This window comes from Medicago sativa, chromosome 6 (genome assembly GCF_051527215.1).
Source record: "Medicago sativa cultivar Bolivia chromosome 6, Bolivia_mono, whole genome shotgun sequence".
Taxonomy (NCBI): Eukaryota; Viridiplantae; Streptophyta; class Magnoliopsida; order Fabales; family Fabaceae; genus Medicago; species Medicago sativa.
The window spans coordinates 42,234,605-42,255,573 of NC_140754.1; the positions used below are offsets into that span (position 1 = coordinate 42,234,605).

General features: G+C 39.1%; 1 long non-coding RNA gene across 1 annotated transcript; it reads right to left on the reverse strand.

The window, feature by feature from the left end:
- Nucleotides 1-483: 483 nt before the first annotated feature.
- LOC146915236 (uncharacterized) lies at nt 484-1,439 on the reverse strand. The gene is made up of 2 exons (XR_015013273.1): nt 738-1,439; nt 484-638 (listed from the first exon to the last, which is right to left on the reverse strand). It is a non-coding gene; the product is annotated as an uncharacterized LOC146915236 (long non-coding RNA).
- Between the last annotated feature and the right edge of the window lie 19,530 nt (nt 1,440-20,969).

The following is a 20,969-nucleotide window of genomic DNA, read 5'->3' on the forward strand; positions in this document are numbered from 1 at the left end:
GTGGGGTGAACCGACTTAATAAACATATTTTAAGTGGGGTGATCCGACTTAATAAAAAAAATTTAAGTGGGGTGATCCGACTTAATAAAACATTTTTAAGTCAGAAGATTGGTCTGACTTAAAATCATAATAGTTATTAAGTCGGCCACCTATAAGTGGGATCCCTAACCCACTTAAAATGTCAAATTCACCCTACTTAAAAAGTCTTTTTTGTACTAGTGTAAGTCGAGGTTCTATAAATTCCCAACACTTAGAGATCATATGCTACCCAAACGTAATACATGTTATCTTACTCTCGTGTACCATATGTTGCCGATCAATGGTTAAATGTTTGCTCACCTATTTCCCTTTTTGCAACTTGAATAAGAAAACCGTAATAATAAATAGTATTGCAAACACTAACAACATTTCTTGGCAATTCATGGCACAAAGGGGTACTAATTTCTCTAATTCATAAACTAGCATTATCATGATTCTCACATGAACTCACATGTATTCACTGAGATTTGCTTCAAGCTCCCAAGCTTCTACACCAAACCCTAGCCCAGCTTATCACCAACAACTCGATTCCTTGGTTCAGCACAAAACCCATATCAGTCCCCTTACTTCAAACGCTCCTCCAGGCCTCAATACTGAACCTAAAATCATGAAACCGGTACCAAAATGTCGGGCATTTCGTTAGCTAACCATAGCAACAAAGTTCACTTGATTCCAAGTTACAGAGAAAGAGTTATTACCGTTTTAGTGAAGCCCTGTCCCAAAACCCGTAAACATTTTTCCAGCAGAAATACCGAACTTCAAACGCACTTTCCGAGTTCATTTCTAGTCCGAATCACACGAAGTTTATATCCGATTTGAAGGGAATTACGTGCAGAATCCAAAAATCCACTAATTATTCAATTTTGATCAACACAATAACAGGTACGACCCCAAAAACAGAACCTGTCCAACAGCAATCACAACAGCTCCTATAGGTTCTTGAGTCTCTAGTTTTCACTTATGTATCAAAAACACACTACCAGCTTATCCACAATAGTTCTATTTCATTTAACTTCACTATCAGCTTATGATTCTAGCAATTCTAAACATACATAACATATCAAACTCAAACATACATACCTTCCATTACTCAAACATACATACCTTCCATTACTAACTTGTCCATAACAGCCCAACAAACCCACTAACACATAATCCATACCAGGATCACAAATCCAACATGCCCAAGACTTGATTTTGCAAACTTTAAAAAAGAGGGATGGAGGGAAAAAGGTTCGGCCAAGATGGAGAAGAAAGGGAAAATTTAAGCTTTGCAAGCTAATTGAAATGGTCTAAGTATCTTGTAGTTGCAGTTGCACGCTGATTTTATTAGGTTTTGAGTGAGATTAATGGAGTTTGAAGGTGGGAGAGAGATGGCCGACAACTAAAGAGAAGGGAGAGCAAAACCAACTTCAAAAACCTAGAGAGAGAAAGTCAAAGAGGAAATGAGATATTTTGTGCCAAACCCAAATAAATATCCCTTAAACATGAAATTACCAAATTGCCCTTGCCTCCAGTGTGCTTAAAACGACTCTGATACTTTTCCCGTATAAAGCTGACATCTCATAAAATATTTCCATTGACTTACTTTCCATAAATTTAATTCCTCTAGCATGATCAACGGGTTATATACCGATGCTGACAGGCGGGATATTACATTCTACCCCCCTTAAAAAAAATTTCGTCCTCGAAATTTAGAGATCGTCTAACATTCATCATGGCAAAATCTTAGCATCTTTGGTTTAGGCCATACATTTTCTATTCATACATATTCAAAGGGTTCGTCGTATTATGTCCTCATCTTGTTTCTTATCCCACATGTAACTGAACATAGCCTTCTTAATCTTAATATCACTCAAACTTAGAGTTATCTTAGTATATCATGATGTGGGACTTACCCTGCTACACATAAGCTTATTGTCTCGAACTTGTATTTTACCCGCTTAACATAACCCATTCATAAAGGCATCTTTACATAAACATGAACACTCAGGATTTGCCTTTTAACTGGAATCCTACCGGAATCCAGGTTTGCCCTGCAGTGCCTACTTGCAACATTAAAACATCTTTTCATACATACTTAATCTTATCGGTGTTTTATCTTGGTTTTTGGGTGTCAAACATTGATTACGTTTGAACCTTTTTAACCGTTGATATCTCATTTTTTCTTGGGAAGGGAAAAAATAAGCAAAACCCTTGAGAATCGAGGTCCGGGAGTTGTTTTCGCTGCGGGAAGGTGTTAGGCACCCATAACGACTATAGTATCCTATAGGAACCGTCTTTACTTTCTATGCGCGCGCTTTATTTTTAAATGCTATTTGAAAAATGATATTTGCACCTAAGAGTTGACTAAGTGAAGAATTGGAGGGAGAAGAAAGTGTTTGAATTTTTATTTTAATTGAATTGAAGGAATTTTGATTCCTTGCCTACGTACCCGTTTAAGGGATCAAATCCACCGTAGTTCTCTTCCAAAAATGTTTTTGTTTTTGTTGGTTGATTTTAAGTTTGAAAATTGGAACTTTGAAGAATGGAGATTGAGAGGCCTTAAAGGCATGAGATTTTAAGAGAAAGTGAGGTTTGATTAGTTATTTTGAAAAAAGGTCAAGTATGATTAATTTTCATGGAAATTTGATTAAGAAAATAAAAGAGAAAATGCAAAGGAGTTTTGACTCCTATATTTTTTGGAAAAGGTTTTCAAGTGATGTTGTTCAAGTTTTTTTGGAAAATTGATTTTTCTAAGTGTAAAGCCTAAACATTCATCTAAACATTCAATCCTAAACATACATCTAAACATGCATATCCTAGCCATACATCTAAAGTATCTATGTGATGTGTGTGCATGTGTCGGTGCTTGTGTCGGTGAACATCATTAGGGTCCATAGTCCATATTACATCTTTCACCTACATACACACTACTTTGTGAGAACTTATTCTCACATAAATGAATTAAAAGCAAAATAAAAGTAAAGAAGTAAAATGAGAAAGTGTGATGGAGAGTATGCTTATGATGTATGAAACATGAAACAAGAAGATGTTAGTAGCATAGGGTAATATCAAGGAAAATAAAACTAAAATTTTGTGATGGAGTATTTTGTTAGTAGCATAGAGTATTTTGTGATGGAAAACTTCACAAAATAAGGCCAAAATAAGGCCAAAAAAAGAAGATGTTAGTAGCATAGAGTATTTTGTGATGGAAAACTTCACAAAATAAGGCCAAAAAAGTGCAAAATATAACTAAAATTTACCCATAACATGCAAGAATCCTATTGTCTAAAATTCTCACATTCTAATACATTTTTCAAAGGTTTTAGAATCAGGTTTTTAAAATGAGAATTAAGGCAATTTGATGGACTTGACATCTACAAAGTAAACTTAGGCATATTTGCATTATCTATTCACACAAGTAACTTGTAAACTAAGTAACTAAACAAGGTTCACACACAAGCATCAAAATTATGTACAAACAGTGACTAAAGGTTTATAGAATCATATAACATGTATGTCAAACAATTATCAAGAACATAGAATGAAATTGAGCAATTTTCATAGGGTTTTTTCATAAGATCAAGAAATAATGCAAGAAAGTGTGATAATATTTTTTTAACAAAATTTTCAGTAAGCAAAAATGCATAGAAACATCACAAAAATAACAACAAACATACATGAAAATTTTTAGAATTTTTAAGGGACTTTTGAGCTTAAGAACATATAAAACTTCACAAGTTTCAACACAATAGTAACCAATTAATAAGAAAATACCACACATATTTTTTAGTCAAAATTTAACACATAACAACATCACAAACATTTTAAGAAAATGATCAAGAACATATAGAAGATTTTTTAGGAATTTTTTAAAGGTTTTTAGGCAAAACAAGGGTGTAAAAAGCAAGAAGCAGTATTAAAATAGCAAGAATAGGTACAATAACGAAATCCAGCACAAACACTAGGCCCAAGCCCACGCACACATGGATCTTGGATCATAGGGAAGATCCTGGAGCGTAGGATTGATCCAAGAACACTAACCCTAGATCTAACGGCAGAGACGTTGGTCCAAGGGTGAACCAGACTGGTTCATCTGAACCGGTCTGGTTCAAGCACCCTATATAAACGAAAGGGACCGGTCCAAACTCTTTTGCACCCTCTCTTCCTCTCTCTAACTCTCTCCTTCTCTCTCTAACATTTCCTGAGCTCTGCAACTTCCGATCGTCTCCTCCGGCGGAATTGACCACCGCCGGTGATGACGGAACCCTAACTTCACCAAAACTTTACGATCTAAAGCTTTTCACCGTTTATTTTTCATTCTAAACACGAATCAAACACCAGAAATCACAAAAGAAACCTAGATCTATGTAGATCGGAACTTAAACTTTACGGTTTTTAGGTTTTTGAATCTTTCGAAACTTTCTTGAAACCAAACCCTAATCTGACTTATTTTCTACGCTGATTATGGATTTGCACTCTGATTTTGCAAATAAACGGTGAATCTTCATGATTTTACATTTTAGGGTTTCGGTTTCAATCTTTTTCAAATCTTTTCAAAGTTTTCACTTCGATTCACCGTTTATTTGTGGTTGTGAACCTTCGACGAGCTTTTGCGATGAAATCGAAGGAGTTTTTGAGGATTACCTGAACTTTGAATTGGAGATTTGAACGAACAGATCCTTGCAAGCTTCTGGTAAGTTTTGAACTGAAAATAAACCAGTTCTTCTTTTCTTCTTCTTCACTGGTTTGATTATGCTTCGATCTCTCCCCTTCTCACTTCTCCGAACTGTGATCGCACAATTTCTTCGAACTTGTGCTTGAATTGTAGTTCCTTCAATTCGATGATGAGGATTCGAACTCGAATCTCTGAGAATTGCAACGAACTAGCTTCAATTCAGTTCAATTCCTTGTTCTGGAAGTTTAGGGTTTGATGAATTAGGGATGAATGTTCGTGGTGTTCTTGAAAAACGGTTACGATTTTGATCTTTTTGGGAGAAGAGAGAGAAATGGGAAAGTGTTTGTGATGATTTGGCGAATTCTGATTGATTCTGTCACTGTGCCTTAATGAGTTGGCTATTTATAGGCTGCCATGTGGGTTTGTTGACCTGTGAAATTGTGACACCTGGATTTGAACTTGTGAGAAATTCGGCCTTCCTGGATTTTGACAAAAGGACCTTTCTGCAAAATTAAAAACTACAAGGACTAATCTGCAAAAAATTTATTAAGGACCAATCTGCAACTTTTAAGACTTTGGGACTGAAATGCAATTGACCTAAAAAAACTTAAACAATAGTTTGACCTAAATGACTAAAAAATAATAAAAAAGACCTAAAAAAGAAATAAAATGAAACAGAGGGACTAAAGTGCAATTTTTTTAGAATTTTTAGGACTAAAATGAAAATTGAATTTAAAATTGAATTTAAAATTGGTAAATGGAAAATAACGTAAAGTGGAACTAATAAAAAACACAAAATGGACTAAAATGAACCAATTACCTAAATGAGGTACTTCAAAGTAACCTCTCTCTGTCAAAATTTCGTATGAAATGACCAAAATGCCCGTAGGGACTAAAACGACTCAGAATGACTCAGATGCAATTTTAAAGTAGTTTTTAACAGGGAATTAAAGCAAGAGTTTATACAAGCAAATTAAAAGACTCAGAGACAATTTTCCAAAGATTGAAAGGAATTTTAACATAGGAAATGACTAAAATGCCCCTAGGGGCTAAACTGACTCAAAGTGACTTCAAATATAATTTCTGAAATGGATTTTTGACATGAGATTGAAACAAGGACTTATACAAACCAATTGAAAAGACTCAAACAATTTTCAAGGATTAAAAGAAGCTGAATGCAGGAAATGACTAAAATACCCTTTTCCATGAATTTTGCAAATAACATTGAAATAAAATGCAGAGAAAGATGCAATTGATCAAGGACACATCAAGTGACTTGAAATACAAGAAAAGAAGATTTGAGCTAGTATTTTTAGGTCCAAAATTAGGGTATAACAGCTGCCCCTATTTAAGTTTCTTTGTCCGGAGAGTTAAGAGACGAAGTCTTTGATTTGACAGGACGAAGATACTTAAATATTAACATTTGCACTGTTTTTGGACATAAAATTACGCTCTCAGGTTTTCAAAATATGAATGTCATGCAGCCTTTTGATTATGAATGCAAGACAAACGAACTGGAGTCTACAAAGCATGTCATATCACTGGGGATTCAGGTAGACATTGACAGAGTAGACAAACCAGGGGATAAAAGATAGGTACAAGCTGTTCTTTGGATCGAACTAGCCACCTGACCACGGGATACAAACAAGAGATGGGTACAAGCTATTCTTTGGATCGAACTTGCCGCTTGACTAGGAATAGAAATACAAGACAGGTACAAGCTGTTCTTTGGATCGAACTTGCTACTTGACCGGAAATATAGACATATAGGAAGATACAAGCTGTTCTTTGGATCGAACTTGTCACTTGATTAAAAACACAAACAGATAGGCAGGTACAAGCTGTTCTTTGGATCGAACTTGGCACTTGACTGGAGACATAGTCATATAGGAAGATACAAGCTGTTCTTTGGATCAAACTTGCTGCTTGATCAATATCACAACATGTAGATAGGTGCAAACTGTTCTTTGGATCGAACTTGTCGTTTGACCGATAACGAAACATAAGCAGGGTACAAACTGTTCTTTGGATCGAACTTGTCGTTTGTCCGGAAGCATAGGCATATAAGCAGGTGCAAGCTGTTTTTTGGATCGAACTAGCCACTTGACCAATAACAAGATACAATTTGGAAGTTTGATTTGGAAGGATACAAATTGAGAGTAAGTTGATATTGACTTGACTTGAAAATAGACATGACCATTATTGTTGGCCCAAAAGCAAATTGGGAGTGGATTAGCATTGACAAAGACATTGAATTGAAGGTTTGAGATTTCAAAGAGGGATTGAAAATTGAGATTAATCAGAGACATAGACATAGACATTGAATTGGAGAGTTGAAATTGAGTTGAATTGGAGATTGAAATTGAATTGAGTTAAATTGACATTGAGATTGGATTGACAATTGAGGTTGAATTGAATTTGACAGTGAATATTGAGTTGGATTGAAAGTCGAGATCGGGAATGTAACATGTATGTATGGTATAACAAGTTTATTAAATGTATGAGCACATAAAATGCATGATTATGCATGTATGAATGCTTGAAATGCATGATTGGTTTGTAGTTTGACAGAGAAGTTTCATAGAGACAGACAAAACATTGGAAGATTGGGCACGTAGTGGCTCGTGCTATAACATATTCACATGGAAATCCTCTTTGGAGAGACCGTCATTGAGAGACGTATCAAAACCATGGCTGAGGGCAATAAAACTTGTAGAGGAGAGACCCTTGGAAGATTCTTTGATACAGGTCGCCGTTGTTAGGCGTGTCAGTGCTGGGTAAACATTGGATGTTCGCATATGTGGTCAATGCTTTTCATTCTTTCATTTTTCAATCCCATTTTTGCCTGAACAGCCCTTTCAGGTTTTCGATTCACCGGGAATAACTTCTTTTCATTGCCCCATTTTTGCCTGTATTGCCTTCATAGGTTGTCAATCAGCGGGGTGCTCATTTTTGCCTAAGCCGCCCTTTCGGGTTTTCAACTTAGCGAGCTTTTATTTGCATTTCTTTTACCTTCATTCTGTTTTTCATTCTTGCCATTGACCACGGATCATCCTGGGGAGTAACCTGCTCGTAACATGTATTGAAACAGACATTGATATACATTTATTCATGCATATTTCACTGGAATGTACCCTATTGCTCATGTTCGCTTTAAAAATAGACGGAAAAGATTTTTCAATTTTCAAAAATGTTTGTTTCAGACGTTGATATTATCAAATAGAAAGAAAATATTTTGTTAGCATTGAAAATAGAAAGAAAAATAGAGTTTCAAACAATAGCACAGGCTCAAATTGATGTAGAAGAGTGAAAGTCAGCCAAAGACATGACTTCACGGATTTACAACGCTTGGAAAATGGTAATTTTATTGATTGGTGGTACATTGAACACGATGACCGCTACATTTCATAGAAATTTTGAATTCACAAGTACAGGAGCTTCTGATGAAGACGATCATTGACAGTTGCAAATGCCCCAAGGAGTGATGGTGATTTGCCAGATATAGTTACTTGTCTTTTATTATCAATCTCATTTTTGCATGAACCGCCCTTTCGGGTATTCGGCTCATCGAGACGCTCATTCTTGCCTGAGTTGCGTACAGTCTCAGCGAGCTTTTTCATATTCATTTTTTTTTTGTCCCTAACTTTTGCCTGGATCGCCCTTTCGGGTTTTCGATCCACCGGGAAGCGCATTTTTACCTAGGCAGCCCTTTCGGGTTTTCGACCTACCACGTTGTTCTTTTCTTTTTAGACAAAGTATTTCTTGACTATATCGGCATTTACAGAATTCGGAAGTTCAACACCATCCATGTGTGTAAGGATCAGAGAACCACCAGAGAAAGCCTTCTTGACAACATAAGGACCTTCATAGTTAGGTGTCCACTTGCCCCTTGGGTCAGGTTGCTGGCTTATCCTTCTTTTCAATACAAGTTCGCCTTCCTTGAATTCTCGAGGTCGGACTTTCTTGTCAAAAGCATTCTTCATTCGCACTTGGTACAACTGTCCATGAGCCATAGCATCCATACGTTTTTCTTCAATCAAATTCAACTGATCATACCGACTTTGACACCATTCAGCCTCAGTTAATTTTGCTTCCATGATCACTCGAAAAGACAGAATCTCCACTTCCAGAGGGAGAACTGCTTCCATACCATACACCAAGGAGAAAGGAGTCGCCCCGGTTGAACTGCGCACTGTAGTACGGTAACCATGCAAGGAAAACGGTAGCATCTCATGCTAGTCTTTGTAAGTAGTGACCATCTTGTGGACAATCTTCTTGATATTCTTGTTAGCGGCCTCAACTGCACCATTCATCTGGGGCCTATAAGGAGAAGAGTTATGATTTTCAATTTTGAATTCTTCACATAAAGCCTGCATCATGCTATTGTTCAGATTGGAACCAGTGTCAGTGATGATTTTGTTAGGAACACCATATCGACAGAAGATGTTATTCTTGATAAACTTCACTACCAGTTGCTTGGTCACGTTTGCATAGGAAGCAGCTTCTACCCACTTGGAAATAATCAATTGCCACTAGAATGAAACGATGTCCGTTAGAAGCTTTTGGTTCAATTCTTCCGATCATGTCAATGCCCCACATAGAGAAAGGCCATGGGGAAGATATAACATTGAGAGCGTGTGAAGGCATATGAATCTTATCAGCATAACGCCCCACATAGACAATTGTGGCATCTCTTGGCATGTATGTGGCAGTCACGCTCCATAGTTATCCAGTAATAGCTGGCTCTTAACAGCTTTCTTGACATGGTGTGACCTGTAGCATGGGTCCCAAAGGTATCGTCATGTACATCATGCATCAACTTCTCAACTTCTTGTTTATCAACACATCTTAACAAGACCATGTCATAGTTCCTCTTGTATAGAATTTCTCCGTCCAGAAGGAATCTACTAGCCCATCTCCTCAGGGTCTTTTTATCCCTGTTGGAGGCACCAGGTGGATATTCATGATTCTGCAAGAACTGTTTGATATTATAATACCAAGGTTTTCCATTATTCACATCTTCATCAGCCTGATCTGGCATATTTTCAATAGTAAACACATGAGCGGGTCTATCAAGACGCTGCACCTTGATTACGGGCACGTCATTCCAGTGATTCACACGAAACATGGAAAACAAAGTGGCAAGAGCATCAGCCATCTAGTTTTCATCCCGATGAATAAGGCGCAGCTCAACCTTGGTAAAGTATGTCAACAGACGTCTTGCATAGTCACGGTAAGGGATCAGCTTCTCATGATGAGTCTCCCATTCACCCTTTATCTGATTAATAACAAGTGCGGAATCTCCATAGATGTCGAGATGCTTAATTCTCATATCAATGGTTTCTTCAATGCCCAAGATGCATGCTTCATATTCAGCTATGTTGTTCGTGCATTCAAAGGTTATTCGAGCAGTGAAGGGAATGTGGTGCCCCTGCGGAGTTACAATGATGGCCCCAATTCCTTTACCATAAGCATTAACAGCACCATCAAACACCAATCCCCATTTGCTATTAGGATCTGGCCCTTCAGTGATCAGTGGCTCTTCACAGTCTTTTGCTTTCAGATACATAATCTCTTCATCAGGGAAATCAAACTTAATCGGCTGGTAATCATCAAGAGGTTGACAAGCAAGATGCTCAGCAAGGATGCTTCCTTTGATTGCTTTCTGAGCTTTGTACACAATATCGTATTCAGACAACAACATTTGCCAACGTGCAATCTTTCCAATGACAGCAGGTTTCTCAAAGATGTACTTGATTGGATCCATTCGGGATATCAACCAAGTTGTATGATTCACCATATAATGGTACAGGCGTTTGGCAGCCCAAGCTAAAGCACAACAAGTCTTCTCAAGCATTGTGTACCGAGTCTCACAGTCGGTGAATTTCTTGCTCAGATAGTAGATAGCATGTTCTTTCTTTCCGGTCTCGTCTTGTTGACCGAGAACACAACCCACTGAATCATCTAACACTGACAGATACATAATCAAAGGCCTTCCTTCCACTGGTGGGACAAGGATAGGTGGTTCCAACAAGTATTCTTTAATGCTATCAAAAGCTTCCTGACATTCATCATTCCATACAACAGGTTGATTCTTTCTGAGCAATTTGAAAATTGGTCCACAAGTAGTAGTCATGTGAGATATGAATCTTGAAATATAATTCAGACGCCCGAGGAAACCTCTGACTTGCTTTTCAGTTTGAGGGGTCGGCATCTCTCTGATGGCTCGGACTTTGTCAGGATCAACTTCAATGCCTCTTTGACTGACAATGAAGCCTAGCAACTTTCCAGATCGTACACCAAATGTGCACTTGTTAGGATTCAACCGCAGCTTATACTTTCTCAGTCTTTCAAACATCTTTTTCAAATACACAATATGCTGCTCTTCATCACTTGATTTCACAATCATATCATCAACATATACTTCAATCTCTTTGTGAATCATATCATGAAACAGAGTAGTCATACCCCTTTGATAGGTAGCACCAGCATTTATCAAGCCAAACGGCATCACTTTATAACAGAACTTTCCCCACGAAGTGATGAAGGACGTCTTTTCTCTATCTTCAGGTGACATCCGTATCTGGTTATAGCCAGAGAAACCATCCATAAAGGAGAACACTTTGGATTGAGCAGTACTGTCAACAAGCACATCAATATGAGGCAATGGGAAGTTATCTTTTGGACTGGCTTTATTCAGATCTCTGTAATCAACACACATTCGAACTTTCTCATCTTTCTTTGGCACTGGTACAATGTTGGCAATCCACTCAGGATATTCAGCTGTCATGAGGAAACCCGCATCAATTTGCTTTTGCACTTCAGCCTTGATCTTAAGAGCCATGTCTGGATGAGACCTTCTCAATTTCTGTTTGACAGGAGGACATTCAGGTCTTGTCAGTATCCGATGTTCCACAATCTTGGGATCTAGACCCGGCATATCTTCATAGGACCATGCAAAGACATCTGGATAATCATGGAGAAGCTGAGTAATCTTCTTTTTCACTTCTGGCTCAAGTGCAGCACCAATCTTGATCTCTCGCTTGTTCTCTTCAGTACCCAGGTTGATAAGCTCAATCTCTTCCTGGTGAGGCTGAATGGCTCTTCTTTCTTGCTCAAGTAGTCGAGTGATCTCGTACGGTATCTCTTCATCATCCTCCTCATCTTCAGCTTCATATACAGAGAATTCAAAATTTGGAGGAACCACAGGGTCACTGTGTTCAACGGGTTTATTGTGGTTCAATCTGCATAATATGATTGGGATGATTTCAGAAAAATGTTTTTCATGCAGATTTTTGAAATTAATAAGAAAATACAGATGTTTTGGTCTTTTCAGGCATTACCATTATTTCCAAGAAAAAGGCACTAAAAAGTATAAAAAACAAAGAGTCGTGGAAAAGACGACAATTTTTTATTGATAACGGCAATGCCGAAACAAATATGCCCTTACAATGATATCACTTTCGCCTCGGGCAGAGCCAAAGGATTGTTATTTTGAAAACAAAGAAAAACATGAGCAACAAGACACATTACATGGAAGCATGCATGACTAAAGGAATATCAATGGCCTCCCAATTTCTCACGGTGCCTCCTGGTACAACAAATGTAGGCACACAACTACTTTCAGCAGCATCTTCAACAATAGCATTGATAAACCCAGCACTGTAGAAAGTTCCTGTTGAAACGCCTGAGGTCGGGGAGAATCCAAGGCCCTCTTTACGCTTGTTTTCCAAAATCTGTATCATCTTGCCCCAGCCAGCAGCTTGCCCTTCTTGAACAGCTTTCTGGGCGTCTTTCAACGAAGCCATACTAGCACTAGCTCTCCGGGGTTCCGCACCTTCAACAGTCAAGCCTTGAAAAGACGTCCCTTCAGCGGACCCTGCTTCAACACAAGAGAAAGATGACACTTGGCTAACCAGATACGCTTCTTCACCATGTACAGTGGCAAGCTTACCATTCCTCACAAACTTGAGCTTTTGGTGCAGGGTAGAAGTTACTTCCCCAGCGTCGTGAATCCACGGTCTTCCGAGGAGACAACTGTAAGAAGCATTGATGTCCATGACCTGGAAAGTGATCTGGAACATCTCAGGACCAATGGTAATTGGTAGATCCACCTCCCCAAGAACATCCTTACGAGATCTGTCGAAAGCCTTGACCAAATAGCTACTTCCCCGCAGAGAGAGTCCATGATGATTCAACTGTCTCAGTGTAGACTCGGGCATTACATTTAAGGATGATCCAGTGTCCACCAGCACATTGGACATCATGTCAGACTTACAGTGTACTGAGATATGCAAAGCTAAGTTGTGGTGTTTCCCTGCTTCGGGGAGCTCATCATCACCAAACCCAAAGTTGTTGCAAGCAGTAATGTTACCCACTATTCCATCGAACTGATCCACAGAGACTTCATGATCAACATAGGCCTGTTCAAGTACCTTCATTAACACTTTCCTGTGAGCTTCTGAGCTCAAGAGCAGAGGCAAAATGGATATCTTTGACGGAGTTTGCAGCAGCTGGTCTACAATCTTATAATCGCTCTTTTTAATAAGCCTCAGAATTTCATCCAGATTAGACTCTTCAATGGACTGGCCTGATGGGCCGGTATTCTTGTTAATAGGAGGAGCAACTGGTAGAGTTATTGTAGCAACAGGTGTAACCACCTTCTTTTGGAACAAGGGTGGACGGACTTTTCCGCTTCTCAGAGCTGTAATTTCTCCCGCAACATTATCAACCGTAGCTGGGGATACCATAGGCACTTCCACTCCATTCTCAATCATGGTTGCATCATACTTGTAAGGGATTGCCTTTGTAGAGGCATAAGATACCGGACCAGGTAACCTGATCACCAAAGGTTAAACATTCCTTATCTGAGATGCACTTGCAGCGGGGGAATCATGGAACACTGGCACAATCACGCAAACATCACTGGTAATCAAGTGTTTGCTATCCATTAGGCTCTGTATATCATCTTGCACCACACCACAACCCATAGGATTTTGAAGACATTCTGAACAAGAAGCATGATCGTGATTGAACAAAGAATCTTGGCAAAGTTTGACATGTAGTGGTACCAAAGGAGTAGCAACATTACGGACATCTAAAATGGGAGCCTCTCTAGGAACACGAACTCTTTCAAAATCCTCGATCATGTTAACGGCAGCATGGTTTGGAAGTGGATTGTCAAGAACATGAGGAACACTATTTTCAAAAGTCAACCGTCCTCTGTCCATTAGGTCTTTTACAATATACTTCAGAGCATAGCAACCCTCAACATCGTGGCCTTGAGCGCCCTGATGGAATTCACATGTGAGATCCTGTCAGAACCTGGGAGGCAATGGTGTAGGCGGAGGCATGCCTAGTCTGGTTACACAATGGCCCTTAGCAAGTAGAGTTGGGAGCAGATCAGCATACCGCATTGGTATTGGTGGAAAATAAGTCTTGGGCCGAGGACCCTATTGTTGCTGCTGCTGCTGTTGAGCAGGAGGCTGTTGTTGTACTTGTTGAGTAATGGCATTAACGGGTGCTGGTGGTTGACCCGGTGGCAGAGGGTATTGCTGGTAGAATGGCGGGAAGAAGAGATGTTGAGAGTACTACATATATTGGTAGGGCAGGGGTGACTGAGCAGCAGCTGTAGAATGGTTACCAGATACCATTCCTACTTCGGAATCTTTCTTCTTATGGTGGCCATTACCATACTTCTTAGGTGCACTGGCTGAAGATTCCCCCTTTTCAAGAACAATGATACCCTCTCTGACAGCCTCCTCTAGACGAGTTCCCATGGTAACCATATCGGAAAAATTATTCGGAGCAGAGACTATCATTCTTTCAACATATTCTTTCTTCAAAGTTTTCAGGAATGTCTGTGTTAGCTCTTCCTTATCAAGTCGAGGAGAAACACGGGCAGCTGCCCCTCTCCATCTCTGAGCATATTCACGGAAGGTTTCATCTGACTTCTGAGACAAAGACTTAAGAGAATCCCTATTTGGTTTCAAGCGGGTGTTGAACTCATAGTGATTTTCAAAGGCAGCAGCGAGTTCCTCAAAAGTATGGATATTGTCTTTCCTTAAACCAGCGTACCAGTCTGAACCATCTTCCATCAAACTATCCTGGAAGCAGTGGATCATCAGCGCATCATTATCTGCATAGTTGGCCATCTTTCGGACGTACCGGATGACATGGCTATGTGGGCAAGAAGTTCCATTGTATTTGTCAAAATCTGGCACTTTGAATTTCTTAGGAACCTCAAATCGGGATACTAGGCATAGATCACGAGCCTTAGCAGAAACACCGTTCCCACGGTTAGCCTTAACCTCTCGGAGTTCTCCAGCTAGCTCTCTTAACTGTTCTCTCATAGCCTCCACTATGGGGTCTTGTCCACGCGGAGTATTAACATCGATCACTTGCTGCACAGTGTGTACCACAGGATCGGTAACAACAGTAGTCACTTGAGGCATGGAGGTACTTGTACCAGCAAAAGTTGTCATAGGAATCTGTCCTTGACCAGCAAAACCCGAGATACCAGCAGCAGTATTAGGAGCATAGAAAGCTGACAGTCCATAGGGACGTCCATAGGGCATAACAAAACGAGCATCAGAAGCCACAATAGACAGTGGGATAGACGGGATCCCTTCAGTAGAAACTGGAGCAGAGGTGGCTGGTTGTTCTTGAGCAGCCATTAGAGTAGACATAGTTTCATGAGCCTTAGCCAAGTCTTCTTTCATAGCAGCCAATTTCGGCACGGAGCTGAGCATTTTCTTCTTCAAAGTTAGCCATGTTTCTTCTCTTGTACAATCTTGTGTGATGAACTCTATCTGGTTGGTGAATTTTGCGAGCACGAGCCACTTTTCAGACTGCGGCGGACAAACTAGGAGGCAATGAGCACGAGGGAAGTTTTTTGTGACCAATGAATGCATATGATGCATGAGATGTGTTAATGCATATGCAAAAAGACTCTTTTTTGTGTTACCGAAGGGTTTTAGACAAACTAGAAATTTGTAAACATTACTAAACAACTGAAACATCAAAACTAGACAAAATAATCAAGCATCACAGAGTCTTACAAGATAACTCCCTTTGAAATACTAAGCTAAGGGATAGACTTTGAAATGTAAAACAGCAATAACAACTGGAAATAACAACAGGAAATTGAAATCCTCAAGCATAGGAAGTGGAAGCATCATCCTCGGACTCAGTCTCAGACTCATAGCTGCAGTATCGTGCGTAGAAGTTACGGGCACCCCTAGCCCTCTTGGAGTCCCTCATAAGCAACTTATCCTTTTCTTCAATTTCCTTCCTAGCTTTAGCCAACTCTTTCTTCAGTGTCATCACCTCATGAGTCTTCTGTTCATCTTTTCCATCCAAAGTCATGATCAAGTTTTCAGCCTCATAGTATCTAGTCCTCCACTGATGCTTCTCTCGACTCTCTATAGCTAGATGCTCCTGATACATCTCCTGAGTAGGTGGGAGTAGAGGCAAAGGCATGGTTGGAAAAGATGCAGACACATATCTCATGGCGGGGTAAGGCATACCAATCTTCTCAGCTTGGTTTATCACCCACTGTGTATAGGCCTCATGAGCAACACCGGACCTTACACCCATATGCTTCACCTCTTTCTTCTGAAGTTTGGACCAAGCCTCTATGAAATCCTCTCTTATTCCTGTGGGTGCATTGGAGTAATGGAAGAAGTAAGGAGATGTAGCAAGATTGATGGGCTTTTCTTTCATCGAGAAACCAAATTGTCGCAAGGCGAGCTCCGGGTTATAGTTGATTCCACCCCGGGTACCAAGAAGAGGTACATTAAGAAACTTCCCACCACTGAAGATGATTTCCTTGACTCTAGAAGCTGGAGTGAGCCAAACCACTTCATTAGGAGTGAGAGCCATGATCCTCTGTGAAATAGACCAATTCTCTGGATTATCATGGAAGGGCTTTGGAAGGTGCGAAATAAACCACCGATAGAGGAGAGGCACACAACAAAGAATGTATCCCCGACCCTTGCCGGATCGATCGTGAATAGCATGGTATGTGTCAGCTAGCAAAGTAGGAACCGGATTCTTGGAGTGGAAGATCATAATAGCATTCATGTCCACGAAGCCATCAAGATTTGGAAAGAGAATAAGCCCATAGATGAGGAGTGCAAGAATAGCTTCAAGAGTGTCCTGACAAGTGGTTTTGAGGTTGGCGTTCTCAAGTAGATACTTCGAAGTGAACCCTCGGATGTGAGCCTTAGTGACAAGATTCTTGGAGACATCGGTGGTCTTGAGATAGAGATCTTTAGCAATAACCAATGGAGTAGGAGGATTCTCAAGTCCCGCGAAGGGTACCCCCTTAGCAATAGATAGCTCCATCAAGCAAGAAAAAGCCTCGAGTGTGGGTACTAACTGAAAGTCGGGAAAAGTGAAGCATCGATACTCCTGATCATAGAATTGCACTAGAGTGTGCACAAGCTTCTCATCCACATTAGTCTGGAGAAGAGTAAGTAAGGCCCCGTAACGATGTCGGAAACCAGTCGGATCCTCGATCTTGAGTGCCAAATCTCTCAAACTAGCCAAATCCCCTTCCTTGAACTTGTAGGACTTAGTCTTCCCCATTCCTACAATGTTTACAAATTCAAGTTTGTCTAAGCCCTTCCATAAATGCATGGAAAAAGAGTTTATGCATGTATGCATATATGCATGTATGCATGATTATGTTCAAGTACGGAGAAAACATGGTGGGATGAAATTTAAAGTCAAGGAGTCAGGGGTGGACACGGTGTCCGGTGAAACTAGGGCTTTAGGAGATAATAACCGGGTTCTAAAAAGGTTCCCAAGTTGCAACCTCTCCGACGTATATCATGGTGCCACGAGATAAACACTCGCTCCATGATTATCCGTAAGAAGGTCTAACTTGAGTGTAGTATCGCGTGACGACTAAGACTCGAGACAACACTCGGTTTAGCCTCCGCACTACATCCTAGAAAATGGCCATGGATGGGTTTGGTTATCTACGGTTCATAGCGTCATAGAACAATTAGAAGTAAAGTGCCTAAACGCGACAACACGCGCCGACAATATCACTCCCAAAATGCCTCAGCTATGTGGGATTGATCGCATAATCCAAAACACGAGGCAACCCCTGGAATGAATTGTCGATTATATCCCCCCTAAATCCTAAGTTCACTCAGTCCGGGTGTAGGACTTTTGATATTCTCACCCCACACGTTTGCAAGAATTTAAACATTTATTCACATAAGGAAGCAAGTAAAAGAAGCAAGTAAAAACAAAAGCGCAAGCGTGGAAATAAAGACTAGGCGTAACTCTCGAATCTCCCAAGTGAAGTCGCCAGCTGTTTTATCTTGGTTTTCGGGTGTCAAACATTGATTACGTTTGAACATTTTTAACCGTTGATATCTCATTTTTTCTTGGGAAGGGAAAAAATAAGCAAAACCCTTGAGAATCGAGGTCCGGGAGTTGTTTTCGCTACGGGAAGGTGTTAGGCACCCATAACGACTATAGTATCCTATAGGAACCGTCTTTACTTTCTATGCGCGCGCTTTATTTTTAAATGCTATTTGAAAAATGATATTTACACCTAAGAGTTTACTAAGTGAAGAATTGGAGGGAGAAGAAAGTGTTTGAATTTTTATTTTAATTGAATTGAAGGAATTTTGATTCCTTGCCTACGTACCCGTTTAAGGGATCAAATCCACCGTAGTTCTCTTCCAAAAATGTTTTTGTTTTTGTTGGTTGATTTTAAGTTTGAAAATTGGAACTTTGAAGAATGGAGATTGAGAGGCCTTAAAGGCATGAGATTTTAAGAGAAAGCGAGGTTTGATTAGTTATTTTGAAAAAAGGTCAAGTATGATTAATTTTCATTGAAAAATTTGATTAAGAAAATAAAAGAGAAAATGCAAAGGAGTTTTGACTCCTATATTTTTTGGAAAAGGTTTTCAAGTGATGTTGTTCAAGTTTTTTTGGAAAATTGATTTTTCTAAGTGTAAAGCCTAAGCATTCATCTAAACATTCAATCCTAAACATACATCTAAACATGCATATCCTAGCCATACATCTAAAGTATCTATGTGATGTGTGTGCATGTGTCGGTGCTTGTGTCGGTGTACATCATTAGGGTCCATAGTCCATATTACATCTTTCACCTACATACACACTACTTTGTGAGAACTTATTCTCACATAAATGAATTAAAAGCAAAATAAAAGTAAAGAAGTAAAATGAGAAAGTGTGATGGAGAGTATGCTTATGATGTATGAAACATGAAACAAGAAGATGTTAGTAGCATAGGGTAATATCAAGGAAAATAAAGCAAGTAAAATATCATGACAAAAGCATGGAAAACTTCACAAAATAAGGCCAAAAAAGTGCAAAATATAACTAAAATTTACTCATAACATGCAAGAATCCTATTGTCTAAAATTCTCACATTCTAATACATTTTTCAAATGTTTTAGAATCAGGTTTTTAAAATGAGAATTAAGGCAATTTGATGGACTTGACATCTACAAAGTAAACTTAGGCATATTTGCATTATCTATTCACACAAGTAACTTGTAAACTAAGTAACTAAACAAGGTTCACACACAAGCATCAAAATTATGTACAAACAGTGACTAAAGGTTTATAGAATCATATAACATGTATGTCAAACAATTATCAAGAACATAGAATGAAATTGAGCAATTTTCATAGGGTTTTTTCATAAGATCAAGAAATAATGCAAGAAAGTGTGATAATATTTTTTTAACAAAATTTTCAGTAAGCAAAAATGCATAGAAACATCACAAAAATAACAACAAACATACATGAAAATTTTTAGTATTTTTAAGGGACTTTTGAGCTTAAGAACATATAAAAATTCACAAGTTTCAACACAATAGTAACCAATTAATAAGAAAATACCACACATATTTTTTAGTCAAAATTTAACACATAACAACATCACAAACATTTTAAGAAAATGATCAAGAACATATAGAAGATTTTTTAGGAATTTTTTAAAGGTTTTTAGGCAAAACAAGGGTGTAAAAAGCAAGAAGCAGTATTAAAATAGCAAGAATAGGTACAATAACGAAATCCAGCACAAACACTAGGCCCAAGCCCACGCACACATGGATCTTGGATCACAGGGAAGATCCTGGAGCGTAGGATTGATCCAAGAACACTAACCCTAGATCTAACGGCAGAGACGTTGGTCCAAGGGTGAACCAGACTGGTTCATGTGAACCGGTCTGGTTCAAGCACCCTATATAAACGAAAGGGACCGGTCCAAACTCATTTGCACCCTCTCTTCCTCTCTCTAACTCTCTCCTTCTCTCTCTAACGTTTCCTGAGCTCTGCAACTTCCGATCGTCTTCTCCGGCGGAATTGACCACCGCCGGTGATGACGGAACCCTAACTTCACCAAAACTTTACGATCTAAAGCTTTTCACCGTTTATTTTTCATTCTAAACACGAATCAAACACCAGAAATCACAAAAGAAACCTAGATCTATGTAGATCGGAACTTAAACTTTATGGTTTTTAGGTTTTTGAATCTTTCAAAACTTTCTTGAAACCAAACCCTAATCTGACTTATTTTCTACGCTGATTATGGATTTGCACTCTGATTTTGCAAATAAACGGTGAATCTTCATGATTTTACATTTTAGGGTTTCGGTTTCAATCTTTTTCAAATCTTTTCAAAGTTTTCACTGCGATTCACCGTTTATTTGTGGTTGTGAACCTTCGACGAGCTTTTGCGATGAAAACGAAGGAGTTTTTGAGGATTACCTGAACTTTGAATTGGAGATTTGAACGAACAGATCCTTGCAAGTTTCTGGTAAGTTTTGAACTGAAAATAAATCAGTTCTTCTTTTCTTCTTCTTCACTGGTTTGATTCTGCTTCGATCTCTCCTCTTCTCACTTCTCCGAACTGTGATCGCACAATTTCTTCGAACTTGTGCTTGAATTGCAGTTCCTTCAATTCGATGATGAAGATTCGAACTCGAATCTCTGAGAATTGCAACGAACTAGCTTCAATTCAGTTCAATTCCTTGTTCTGGAAGTTTAGGGTTTGATGAATTAGGGATGAATGTTCTTGGTGTTCTTGAGAAACGGTTACGATTTTGATCTTTTTGGGAGAAGAGAGAGAAATGGGAAAGTGTTTGTGATGATTTGGCGAATTCTGATTGATTCTGTCACTGTGCCTTGATGAGTTGGCTATTTATAGGCTGCCATGTGGGTTTGTTGACCTGTGAAATTGTGACACCTGGATTTGAACTTGTGAGAAATT